A 14,597-nucleotide genomic window follows, 5' to 3' on the forward strand; every position below is an offset into this window, starting at 1 on the left:
CAATAATATCAAAATGGAGCAGACAATAAAAAAGAAAAACAAATGTTAGCAGGTGTAAATTTAATTAACGTATAGGGCTTATTTAAGTTTGATTAAAAAACAAAGATAAGGTTAAGTCACGCAATTCATAATTAACATATTAATGAATTAGTTAATTATAGCCTTTATTAATTTAAAATTCTTAGAATTTGAGTTATATTTTTCAAATTAAATAGACGTGATAAAAAAATGTTGGACTACAAATTAAAATTTAAATTTAATTTAACAGATATTAAAATACTGGCATATTACACTTCAAAAAAATTAGAACACATTATAAGCATTAATTTTAAATAATATTAGCGGCTCGTTGATAGTTATTAACGACTTTTCTACAATCTTAGGTATAATTTTTTTTTAAAGAAAAGGACAAATAGGTTCCTGACCTTTTGTCCCGTAGATATTTTTGTTCCTGACCATTGAAAAATACTTTTAAGTCCTTGACCTTCACAAAACTTGGACGGATCAGTCCCTCCGTCCAAATGCCTCCATCAGGGACTGATCCGTCCAAATGTCTCCGTCAGGGACTGATCCGTCCAAGTTTTGTGAAGGTCAGGGACTTAAAAATATTTTTCAATGGTTAAGGATGAAAATGTCCGCGGGGCAAAATTCCAGGGACCTATTTGTCCTTTTTTCTTTTTTTAAATATTTATTTAAATATTTATTTTTTTTCAATAGTTATACAAGATAGATAAATTAAAGGAACAAAAGTTTATAAATGATTAATAGAATTAGTAGGTTTAATTTTAAGTGAATTTTTTACTCATCAGATTACCGAACTATATCATTTTAACTAAATAAATTTTATCTTTTTAATTAACTCAAATGTATTTAACCAAATTTTAATTTATCATTTTGTTAAGAATTTTAATTTATAGTAATTGTAATATAAGTAACAGAAATCCGATATTGTTTGGCTTTATTAGTAATTAAATATTTTAATTTTGAGATAATAGACTTAAAATATCCCATGTTTCTTTTTTAAAGTGGGCAGTTATGAATTTTTTTTCTATAATTAAAAAAAAATTAAAATATTTCACTAAAATTGCAATACTAATCTAAATTTGACAACGGAGCAATGAAATAGATATCAATGTAATTTTATAACCAAATTTTTCACAATTAACAATACACAATGAATTTTGTTCTCAATTGCACCCTTATAATTAATCGACCTTAAATCTAGAGATTGTTCCACTCTTTTTAAAATTCGTTATAAAAGTATTTTTGGTCAAAATTTAAAAAGAGTATATTAGTATTCTAAAATAAACTAATATGGTATTTTAGTATCAAAAAATAAAATTTAAATTTTCAAATTCTAATATAATCAAACAATAGCAATTATTCATATAATAGTATTGTGGAAATTACTCATATAAAAAAAAGGTCAAAATACTATTTAATTTGAAAAATATAACTCAAATTCTAAGAGTTTTAAATTAATAACGGCTATAATTAACTAATAATGAGAAATCTTTGACAATGTATAAAATGGGTTAGTTATTTAGCCCAATAGGATAAATAATAAAAACTCCTCCACAGATGATCTTAAATTCAAAAACTCTCGTTCAGTTATTTCACATCAAATTTCAAATTTCAAATTTTAAATTTTTTAATTTTAAATTTTTAAAAAATTTAATTAATTATTTCAAAAAAATAACCATCCAAAATTCTAATTTACTAAAATATTTCATTCTAATACCCTCTTCTTTTTCAACCGACGACCACCCCTATTTTCATCAATAATCATCCCACTTCACCTTCGTTGCTTGGCTTGCCACACGCCACTCACCCTTAGTAAAAATAACCATCCACTTGAATAAAAATAATTATCTGCTTACCTAATGAATTGAACATCCAACATATTTTAATTATATATAACTAAACTCAATCCAATCAAAATAATCATCTACATAAAATTTAAAATAACCATCCGCATACCTACTAAAATGACCATCTTAAATTGACCATTAAAATAGAAGAAGAAAGAGATGAATAAACAGAAAAAAGCAACTATGATCATCTAACGGTTTAATTTTTGTTAAAAAAAGAAAAAAAAGTATAATTTGACACATGAGTCTTATGATTTGATGTAACCATAAAATGAAAAATGAAAAAATTTTTTTGAACAGATGAAGAGAAGACGACGAACGGTAGGTGTGAGGGGTCGTAACACCAATGCGACCATGACCCGTCCAACGGTCACGCCTTCAATTGGCTGACGAAGGAGGCAGGAGCCAGGTGGACGCAGGGCGCGCACACCGTGCAAGTTACTGGCGCGGAGATAGGCTGGCGCCAAAAGACGAGCGCGCGCAATGGGTGAGCGGTGCAGGACCGGGGCCGACCGAAGACGCGTGCGAAGGAGGTTAGGGGCTGCAGTTCTGATCGGCGCTGATGAAGGCTTCAGGTCACGCGGCGCTGCGGCGGTGGATGTTGAGGGCTATGGCGGCGGGTGTCTGTAGCGGAGCGGCAGATAAGAGAGGATTGAGAGGGAGAGGGAGACCGGTTGGAGGTGTTCATGACTATTTGAAATCCTTATTTGCTTTGTATTTAAAATTGGAAATAATTTTGTAATTAATTAATTTAATTATCATTTAATATTAATTTAAAAAATATCTCTATTGTACACATTGTACACTAATTACATTAGCTCCTCGTACTTTCTCAATTTGAATCTGAAAATATAAACATGTTATACGTATATAAATAAGAGGCTAAAGTTTCAGAAGATACACACAATAATAAAATAATTCTCTTTCTTTATGTTACAGCTATTCTAAATACTCTTCTCTCTCACTTTTTATAATATTAATAAATATATTATTTTTATTATATTAAGATAGTAATTATAATAAATTTTATTACTAAAATTATCTAATTATATTTTTTTATTTTATATTTATCACTTTTTATTTATTTATTTATTTATTTATTTTGTAACACTAATTCATTAATACGTTAATTATGAATTACGTTGTTGTATTTTTTTAACTTAACTTTATTTTTTCTCTTTGAATCTTAAATAAGCCTTATACGTTAATTAAATTTACACCTTCTAACCCTTTTTTTTTCTTTTTTATTGTCTGCTCCATTGTGATATTATTGAGTTTTATATAAAAAAACCTGTATAATTTTTTTTGGACAATTTAAAATTTTTGTTTTATTCTTTTTTTCTCAAACCAAAACCTAAATCCATGTTACAAACTATTATTATTAAATGGCAAATTTTCTGAAATACCATTGCGTCAAGAAGTGTAAGTTATCGTGTTTGGCATTAACACACCACTAAAAAACAACTTAATTACACTCTTTTAAAGAGATTTCTTATACTACGTGTAAAGATACCATTTACAAGTCAAAACTTGGCCATAGTAAATCATCTTATACTGTACCACCAGAGAAGTCACCCAATAATTATACAACATAAAATCACTATTTTTATATAAATAAAAAATATATATTATTTCAACATGATATATACTAGTCAAACAAGCATAAATTAATTCACGCATAATTAATCATCACTTATTATAGAAATAAATTATCAAATTTATCCATATAAGTTATAAAAGCCGACAAAATTATCCATGTGTAAGAATGAAACAAATTTTTTAATTATGAAAGAAGAAAGATTGAGTCCGTTTGTCAAAATTACTCATACGTCAAAGATTCATTAAGATGTTAATTGAAAATCCCATGTGGCACATTAATTCTAAGGTATGATGTGTCAATTGCCCTAGTTACTGTTATGTTTTCGTTCTCTTTCATTTGTCCCCGTTATTGTTTCTTACCAAATTGTGAGAGCATTTGTGATATGAGAAGAAAGATGAAAACAGATCATTGAGTACAAGAAAAAACGAAGCTGTGAAGTATGTGCTTTAATTATTATGTAAAGAAATAATACACTGCAGTGAATTTATACACTTTCAAAAAGAGAAAAGGTAGGTAGGCATTAGTGTGAAAACCAACAACCAATAACAAACTGTAACTAATTTCAACCTTAACACACCCTCCTCAAATTTATGAGGGAGTTATTTCTCATCCTAAGTTTAACTTTAAACTTGTCAAATAGTCTTACGGACAAGGGTTTCATTAAGAGATCAACAACCTGATCTTGAGTCGCTATATGACTCACAAACAGTTCTTTGTTATTAACATGCTCCCTTAAACTATAAAGATCGAGTTTCATATGCTTGCATCTACTTCACAGAGTATTGTAAGAGTAATCGATTACTTCACATTCAACTCGACCAACAGCTGTTACTTCACATTTAACTCGACCAACAACTGTTAGATGGAGGCCATGGCTCTGTATTCTGTCTCTGTTGTGCCTTTAATAACTTTGCTTTGTTTGAGACACCTCCATGACACCAAATTATAGCCCATGTATATGCAGTACCCTGTGATTGATTTGCGACCATCTAGGTCACTTTCCCAATCTGCATCAACAAAAGCCAACAAACGATAATTAGTACACTTACTGAAAATAATTCCATGATCAATTGTACTTTTTAAAAACCTCAGCACTCGATTGACAGCCTTCTATTGTTGTAATGAATTGCAAAATTCTATTTACTAAGTACGTAAAATCTGGTCTCGTGGTTGTAAGGTACTGCAATGCTCTAACAATCGATCGATACTATCTTGGATCCACATAAGATTCAGAATCTTCACTAAACAATTTTAGGGAGGCAACCATCTGTGTGGCCATTGGATTAGCATCCTGCATTTTTGCTGGTTGCAATATTTCCTCAGCATAATTTTGTTGTGACAAAAACACACTTCCATCAGATAGATATGACACTTCCAAACCTAGGAAAAAATTCACTTTCCCAAGATCCTTCAATGGAAAAATCTGGTTAAGTTTATTATTGAGGGCTTCAACTTCAATATTACCACTACCTGATAGTCTGTTACAACAATATCATCAACAGAAGCCATGCAATATTTCATGTAAAATGCCATTTATGAAGGCATTATTAAAATTAAATTGGCATAGTCGAAGGGTCCACTCCTTCAAGGCGAGCCTTGTGTTGGGCCACCGTGGGGAGCTCTTGACCATCGAGAAGATTTTAGGGAAGAATCAAGTAAGATAACACTTGAAAAGAATATTTTTTAATATTATTTCTGAATTGTTTCACTTAAAATGTGATTACATACAGAATATAAAAATTATTTACAACCTAATTAAGGAAAGAAAATAACAGGTAATAAAAGCTATTCAAAACAAATCTACTCCAAATCTGTCCTAATATAAATAAATTTGTACTAATTATAGAATAATTACAACACTCCCCCTCAAGCTGGTGAATGTATATCTATCATTCCCAACTTGCAAGTAAGGTCTTTTAAGTGCTCTATGGAAAGTCCCTTAGTGAACATATCTGCCAATTGGAGTCTTGAAGGGATGTACTTGGTGGCTATAAGACCATTGTCCAATTTCTCCTTAATGAAATGTCGGTCTATTTCTACATGCTTTGTTCGGTCATGTTGAACTGGATTGTGTGTAATACTAATGGCAGACTTATTATCACAAATCAGTTCCATAGGAGCTTCATACTTTACTTTGAGGTCATCGAGTATGATCTTCATCCATAATAATTCGCAAATCCCTTGAGCCATGGCTCTAAATTCTGCCTCTGCACTTGATCTTGCAACTACATTTTGCTTCTTGCTCCTCCATTTCACCAAGTTTCCACCCAGAACATGCAATATCCTAAAGTGGATCTCCTATCAATAATTGATCCAGCATAGTCAGAATCAGTATATACTTTCATGGATAAAATCCCTTTCTTTTTGAATAGCAATCCTTTCCTTGGAGAGGTTTTCAAGTACTGAATAATCTTGTTTATAGCCTGCAAATGTCTCTCTCTTGGATCATGCATGAATTGACTAACTACACTAACTGCATAGGCTATGTCAGGCCTGGTATGTGATAAATTGATGAGTTTTCCCACAAGCCTCTGGTATTGTGCCTTCTTCACCTTTGGGCTTTCCTAATCATTTTCAATTCTATGATTTTGCTCTATGGGCACTCCAGTGATCTTACAATCCAACTTACCAATCTCTTTGAGGAGATCTATGATATATTTTCTTTGGGAAATAAAGATGCCTTGTCTAGAGTAAGCAACCTCTATCCCAAGGAAGTACTTTAACTTGCCAAGATCCTTCATCTCAAACTGAGTGGCTAACTTTTCTTTTAAAGTCTGTTTTTCTAACTCATCATCACCTGCAATAATCATATCATCTACATAGACCAAGAGTAGAGTGAGTTTGCCTTCCTGTGAATGTTTTATAAACAGAGTATGATCACCTTGGCTTTGTCGATACCCTAAAGATATCATAGCTTGAGTAAATCTTCCAAACCAGGCACGAGGTGATTGTTTAAGACCATACAAAGCCTTTTTTAGTCTACACACCTTTTTCCTTTACTAGTGATACCATATCCTGGTGGAATCTCCATGTACACTTCTTCTTCCAAACTTCCATGCAAGAAGGCATTTTTAACATCAAATTCATGCATCTCCCAACCAAAGTATGCTGCTAAGGAGAGGATAATTCTGACGGTATTCATTTTTGCCACCGGAGCAAATGTCTCCTCGTAATCGATCCCATAGGTTTGGGTATATCCTTTTGCAACCAACCTTGTTTTATACCTGTCCAATGTGCCATTAGATTGATATTTAACTGTATATATCCACCTACAACCCATTGCTTTCTTGTCCGTTGGTCTCTCTACAATCTCCCAAGTCTCATTCCTTTCTAATGCACTCATTTCTTCATTCATAGCTCGAACCCAGTTCTCATTTTTTAAGGCTTCTTGTACTGATGTAGGAATTCTGACAGAATCAATAGCTGAAAGGAAATTCTGGTGTTGTACAAAAATATTTTTAGTGGACACAAATTTGGAAATAGGATATTTGGCACATGATCTTTTTTCTTTTTTCATGGCAATAGGTAAATCATCTAGGTTAGTTGCACAAGTGGTATTTAAGGTGTCAAGAGTCTCAAGAGTATGAGGTCTTACCTCCGGTTCAGACGAATGAAGTTGCTGTTTGACCAGGACGGATTCTTGCTGCCTTCGCTGATATTGTTTTCCAAAAAATTTGTCATGATTATTCTCCTCATTATTTTTTTCTAGTAGTGATGCTGATTCAGGGTCTTTGTTATCCTCCGGAGAAGTGAAATTCTGCAACAAGGGAAAAGGTGACGACTTAAGGAACTCAGCTTCTGGAATACTCTCCTCCTGAAGCTGAGAACTAGGAAAGTAGGACTCGGACTCATGAAATGTGACATCCTTGGAGATATAGAATCTACGACTTTGAGGATGATAGCATTTGTATCCCTTTTTGTTTGAAGAATAACCTATAAAGACACATTTGATTGCCCGAGGATCCAACTTACCCCGACGAGAATTATGAATATGAACAAAAACAGGACAGCCAAAGATACCACTTTGAATACTACTCATAATAGGGATAGATGGGTAAATTTTGGTAAGAAATTGAATAGGGCTAACACCGTCTAGGACCCGAGATGGTAATCTATTAATCAAATAAGTGGCCGTTAGGACAGCTTCCCCCCAGTAAGACTTAGGAATAGACGTTTGGAAGAGTAATGCTCGAGTAACCTAAAAAAGATGACGATTTTTCCTTTCAGCCACCCCATTCTGTTGAGGGGTGTCTACACAGGTCAATTCATGAATAACTCAATTATCCTTAAGGAACTTGGAAAAATTTTTGTTCACATATTCTCTGCCATTATCATAACGTAATCGCTTAATCAGGCTTCCAAATTGTGTTCGAACCATTTGGTAAAAATTTTTAAACAAGTGGAAAACTTCAGATTTATCTTTCATGAGAAAGATCCAGGTAACTCGAGTACAATCATCAATAAAATAAACAAACCACTTTGCACCAGAAATATTGCTAATAGCTGAAGGTCCCCACACATCAGAATGAACAAGATCAAAATGTTTAGAACTTTTATTATTACTGGGAGAAAAAGTAGCCCGATGGTGTTTAGTTAATTGACAAACATCACATTGAAAAGACTCGACAGACACTTTTATAAATAAAAAAGGAAATAAAGACTTTAGGGTACTAAATGGAGGATGACCAAGACGTTTATGCTAAAGCCATATCTGAGAGTTTGCCTAGGACGGTATGTTTGTCCGATGATTTGAATTAAGTGCCTTTTGTGTGGTACTCTTTTCATGCGGTAAATAGTATAACCCGTCCTGCTCTTTAGCAATTCCAATCGTTCTCCCCGTGGCAAGATCTTGAAATACACAATGAGTATGAAAAAAGTTGCAGCACAATTTGAGTCTTTGGTAACCTTATGAATAGACAAGAAGTTAGTAGATAATTTTGGAACATGAAGCACATGTTTTAAATGGATAGAAGGTTGAAGGTGGATGTTACCATATCCAGTAATAGGAATATGGGACCGTTAGCAACAGTAATTTGTTTGTAACCAGATGAATTGGTGTAAGATGAAAAAGAAAGAGAATGAGGTGTCATATGATCTGTAGCACCAGAGTCTACAATCCAGGTACTCTCAGTGCTAGGAGCATTAAAGGATAAGAAGCTAGAACCCTTACCAGTCATGGTTAAAGTACAAGGGCTAGATGTCTTACTAAGTGAGTCCATAAGACCACATAAACGGTCTAATTCTTCTTTGCTAAGGGCTGGGGCCTCCTTTGCAGCTTGTGAGATAGTTAGGTCTTCCACATTTTCAGAGTTAGACAATGTGTGGTTAGGACGTTTATGTATGGTACCTTTGAATCCTCCAATACGTTCGAGGACCTTCTGCTTTCCATGAAGTCTAAAACATGTGTGTTCTTAGTATGACCCGTTTTTCTACAATAACTGCACCAGCAATCATCACGGTGAGCCTTTGAGGGAGGCTTTCCATACGAAAGGGATGGACCTTTTAAAAGACCTTTGCTGGTGGCTAGAGCTGAACCATCAACAGAATTTCTTCCTTCCAACATGACTGACCTTCGAGTTTTTTCCCTTCGTACAATATGAAAAACTTCTGAGAGAGAAAGAATTTTTTCTTTACCCAAAATTTGAACTCGAATTGGATCAAATTCATAGTGCAAGCCAGACAGAAATTTAAATATACGTATCCTTTCAATAAATTGTGTCAATGTAGTAGAATCAGGTGTGCACTGCATAGTCAAATTTTGATACTGATCTAACTCGATCCACAAACAATTCAGCGTCACATAGTAGTCTATTACGGAGAAGCTCCCTTGCTTGGAATTGAAGATCTTATTTTCTATTTCATAACATGCTGTAGTATCCTTCTTCGTTGAGTATGCCTGACTTAGATTATTCCAAATCTCCTTAGTAGTGGGGAAGAACATATAATTACGGATGATTTCTGGTGTCATAGAATGCCATAACCAAGTCATGATAAGAGCATCCTCATCATCCCATGCTTCATATTTGGGGTCTGTCGTGGTTGGAGGGTTCCCTTCTAGATGATTTAATTTCTTTCGCCCCTTGAGAGTAGTGCGAACTAGTTGAGACTATTGGAGGTAGTTGCGCCCATAAAAACAATACGACCCTTGTAACACCGGTAGATCATTGAGGCTGACGAGAGGCGCAGTCTTATCATCCATCATTGGTAAGAATCGGTGGCAAAAGGAAGACAGAAGAAGAAAAAAGAAAACCGACGATCGTGTCTGGGCAAGCAGCGTCGCAATCAAAGAGATCGCGTGCGGAGTGGCCGATGGCAACGAAATCTTCTGGGCTTTGTAGATTGACAAATCCCGCTTCTGATGATGGTGGTCTCATTCAGAAACTCGCCGAAAAAATTCCGGTGGCGGCGTGCGGCAACGGCAGGGCACCGAAACAGGTATAGTTGCAGCAATGAAGGCTGCCTGGAAAAATGATGGAAAAATGCGGAAGCAGAGCCCTCAGAATCGGGAGCTTTGATACCAACTTGAAAAGAAGATTTTTGAATATTATTTCCGAATTGTTTTACTTAGACTGTGATTACATACAGAATATAAAGATTATTTACAACCTAATTAAGGAAAGAAAATAACAGGTAATAAAAGCTATTCAAAACAAATCTGCTCCAAATATGTCCTAATATAAACAAATCTGTACTAATTATAGAATAATTACAACAATAACATAAAATGAAAAGACACCACATCCAATTCAAAACCTTAAGGTAGTAAGTTAATAGGTATCTCATGTTATAAACTTCTCACTCTTCCTTGCTTTCTTTGAGGTAGGACAAACTTCATACACTCCTCGCACTTGCAACATTAACACCTAGTATCTAAGGATTTCTCCCTTAGCATTTTTCTTGATTGCAAAAATCCACATGCAGCCATTTATGGTGGCTGTGGATGGAGGTTCAACCAAATTCCATGTTTTTCACTTTAATAGAATATTATACTCAAGGTCCATAATAGATTTTCAGTGACTAGAACTGAAAGCTTGAGACACATTTTTAGGAACCTGAGTCAACAAATCTAATGTGTTAGTAGTAATAAATGATTTTGGTTTGAGACTTCTTGTTTTAGACCTTGTTATCATATTATGTGTATTGGTGAAAGGTGGACAGGGTGATGGACAAGCTTCTGTTGTTAAGGTAGGTGTTTTATAGTGTGGAATTCTTAGATTTTGATCAGTAGTGGTATTATCAGCCATTGAATTTTTAGATTTGCTTGTAGTAGACTCAACTGAAGTATAAGAAGGAGGAGTGGTAGATGACCTGGACTGCTGACTTGAAAAATTATTAGTAGAGATGTCAAATACAGCAATAGAATTGTTATTGGTGGGTTTGGGTAAAGATACAAGATTTTGATGAAGGGGATGTGATTAATTTTCATTAACATGACTAGGTGTAGAATTAGATAAAATAGAAATTAGCATAAATTGGGAATTAGAAATAGTTTTGCAAGTAGTTGTGGAACCACATTAAACAATTCATGATATGAAAAATAAAACACAAAAAGAAAAGAAAAGAAAAGAAGAATAATAAAGGATAAGTTTGCTTGCAAGAGTAAGACTTTATATACCATGAAAGCACTTAAAGTATGAAGAGAAAGATGAAAACAGATCATTGAGTAAAAGAGAAAACAAAACTGTGAAGTATGTGCTTTGATTATTTAAGAAATAATATACTGCAGTAAATTTATACACACTCAGAAAAGAGAAAAGGTAGCTAAGTATTGGTGTGAAAACCAACAACCTATAACAAATTGTAACTAACATCAACCTTTACCCTTCTTACTTATTCTCTTAACAAATTAAAAATCCTAACATGTCTAAGCGCAACAGATATAACTCTTATCCCTCGAATGGAAGCTTCAACGAAGATAGGACTTTGTCTTCCATGAGGAACCAAGAGATGAATTATTTTGAGAGATATTTTTGTGGTTAGAATATGATACTACTACAACCTGAAACCTTAACAAATTTTGAAATATGGTTCATTCATCATCATTAATGAAATGTAAAATATGTTTATTTTTGAATTATTCTAATGAAAACTTGTTTAAAGGCTTTCTTATTCTTCTCCTTTCTGATGTAGACAATAGAATGTAAGTATTTTGTGTGGGTTGATGAAATTGATGGAGGTTGGAAGGGTTTAGCATGAGCCCTCATTGAAAGAAACAATGATAATTTATTATGTACTATGTGTAATGTCAAGGCCAATGATACTGTTCATATAGGAGGGATTCGCGAGACAAACAAGAAGATTGTGATGAAGATAGAAAAACTTCATCAGAAAAAAATTAAAAATATTTAAATTAGAAATATTTAGGTGTGGCTTGTGGTCATTTCTTCTTGTCTACTTAAAGGTCTAAGGTTCAATATGTTGCAAGTAATGAAGAATTAGTTATCAGTTATGGTCGATTTTGTAGATAATTTATAGCAAGAACTTGTATCATCATGTAACTTTTGTTTTGGTTCAAATTAAAGGATGCAGCAAGAAGCTATGTAACAAGTGCTGGTTTCTTGATAGAGAAAATTGAGAGTCGAAATAGAGGGTAATGGAAAAATATTTCTTATTACTTTTCATACTAGAATCAAATACACAGATCACATATATATACATACTAACTCTACAATAGAAATGCCGACTAACTAAATTATGTTATCCCCTGAATATTTACCCTGACTCCAACTCACTCTTCTCACTCTTATCCCTTATACCCCCCCTCAAACTGAGGTATGGACATGAGAATACTCTCAGTTTGTGTTTGAATCTATCAAATAAGTGTTGGGATAATGTCTTTGTCAGGCAATCGGCAACTTGATCAGGGGATGGAATATGTGCCACAAAAAGAGATTTTTGATTGACTAGATCTCTAAGAAAATGAAGATCCAACTCTAGGTGCTTGCATCTACTATGCAGTATGGGATTAGCACTCTGATTATCACAGTAGGCGGTGTAGACTGTGGTATATGTAATTCACTCAAGAGTTGCTGGACTGAGATGATTTCAGTTTGGGCTACACACATAGCTCAGTATTCGGCTTCTGTACTACTTCTACTGACCTTTGTCTGCTTGCTACTCTTCCATGATATCAGGTTATTGCCCAGGTAAATACAAAATTCAGTGATGGATTTTTGATCCTCTAAGTCACCTCCCCAATCAGAGTCTGCAAATGCAAGATCCTGAAATTAGTGGATTTGGTAAAAACAATTCTATGTTCTACTGTACCTTGCACATAACGAAGTATCCTCTTCACGCTTTTCCAATGTTTAAGGGTTGGATCATGAGCAAACTGAGACACTCGGTTCACTGCAAAAGTAATATATGGTCTGGTCATCGTTAAGTATTGTAAGGCTCCAACTATAGATATGTACTTTGTTGGATTTTCAAATGGTTCTGAATCAGAGGAGTAGAGTTTCGAATCTGTCGACATTGGCGTTGGCAAAGGCTTTGAATTATTCATTCCAGCCTTGAGTAATAGTTCCTTGGCATACTTCATTTGAGATATCAGAAGATCTCCATGGGGAAGATAAGTAGCTTCAAGACCTAAAAAATAGTTGAATCTGCCAAGATCTTTTAAAGAAAATTTTCCATGTAATTGAGATTTTAAAGTTTCAATTTCCTGTGAATTGTTCCCTGTGACTATAATGTCATCTACATACTCTAACAAATAAATCACATTAGAAGAATTGTGTTTAACAAATAATGACACATCTGATTTAGTACTTTTAAACCCAAACTTTTAGAGAGTATCTGATAAGGTCTTGAACCAAGCTCTAGGTGCTTGTTTCAAGCTATATATAGCTTTATTTAGCTTAAAAACTAATGAACTGTTATGATGAACATACCCTTGAGGCTGAACCATGTAGACATTCTCTTTAAGTGTGCCATTTAAGAAGGCATTGTCAATCAAATTGCCTTAATGGCCACCCCAGAGAAACTGCAATGGTTAACACAACTCTTACTGTGGTTGGTCGAATTACTGGTGAGTAAATCTGTTCATAGTCCACACCTTCCTTTTGATGAAAACCCTTTCCCACCAGCCTAGCTTTATACCTAAGAATCTCTCCATTTTGATTTTTCTTGATTGCAAAAACCTATTTGCTTCCTATTATTGTTGCATTAGCTGGTGGTTCTGTAAGAGTCCAGGTATTACACCTCTCTAGAGTCTAAATTTCTACCTCCATTGCTCTCTTCCAATGAGGGCAGTTAAGGGCCTGATTAACTGTAATTGGTATACTGTAAATAAGATCAACTACTTGTATGTTGAAGGATTTTGGCTTGTGTATTCCAGATTTGGCCCTTATCATTATGGAATGGGTGTTTGTATGTGTAATAGAGGGTAAACCTCTCTCTAAGCCACTAAAAGGGATAGGTGAATGGGGTTGAGGCAGAGGTGGAGGGTCTGATGTTTGTGAAATTGAAGATCTGATGTGAATAGGGGAATCATTAGAGGTGGTGTTTGGTGGTTCTCGCAGGACAGATGATGCTGGGAGAGAGGAATTTTCTGTAGAAGAGGGTGGGGATGAGGGTATTTGTATTTCAAACTTAGTGGATTCAGGAATATAATCTTGTGTATCTACAGTAGACTTGATTGCAGAATTAGAAAACATAGAATGATAGAGAAATAAAGTTTCAATAAAGCTAACATGCCTTGCAAGGTAAACCTTACCATTCTTTGTCATGCACTTATAACCTTTATGATTAGGATCATAGCCAAGAAAAAGACAAATCTCATATTTATAGTCAAATTTAACATTCTTATATGGTCTTAAGAAAGAAAAGCATGCACATCCAAGTACTTTAAAGAAAGTGAAATCTGGTGTATGGTGAAATAGAGTTTAATAAGGACTTTTATTTTGCAACACACTAGTGGGTAATCGATTAATGATGTAAATAGATGAAATAAATGCATCTTCCCAAAATTCCATAGGAAGAGATGATATAGCTAATAGGGAAAGTCCCATTTCTGTAATATGTCTATGTTTTCTTTCAACACTACCTTGTTGGTGATGTGTGTAAGGGCATGACATTCTATGTTGGATACCCTCAGTAACAAGAAAGATAGTAAAAGATTTAGAAAGAAA

The 14,597-nt window shown here is 34.1% G+C and overlaps 1 pseudogene; it reads right to left on the bottom strand.

Annotated features, from left to right (window-relative positions):
• Window positions 1-8,285: 8,285 nt before the first annotated feature.
• On the bottom strand, window positions 8,286-9,670 carry LOC148546481 (uncharacterized; annotated as a pseudogene).
• Between the last annotated feature and the right edge of the window lie 4,927 nt (window positions 9,671-14,597).

This window comes from Arachis ipaensis, chromosome B9 (assembly GCF_059453495.1).
Source record: "Arachis ipaensis isolate K30076 ecotype BB chromosome B9, ASM5945349v1, whole genome shotgun sequence".
NCBI classification, from domain to species: Eukaryota; Viridiplantae; Streptophyta; class Magnoliopsida; order Fabales; family Fabaceae; genus Arachis; species Arachis ipaensis.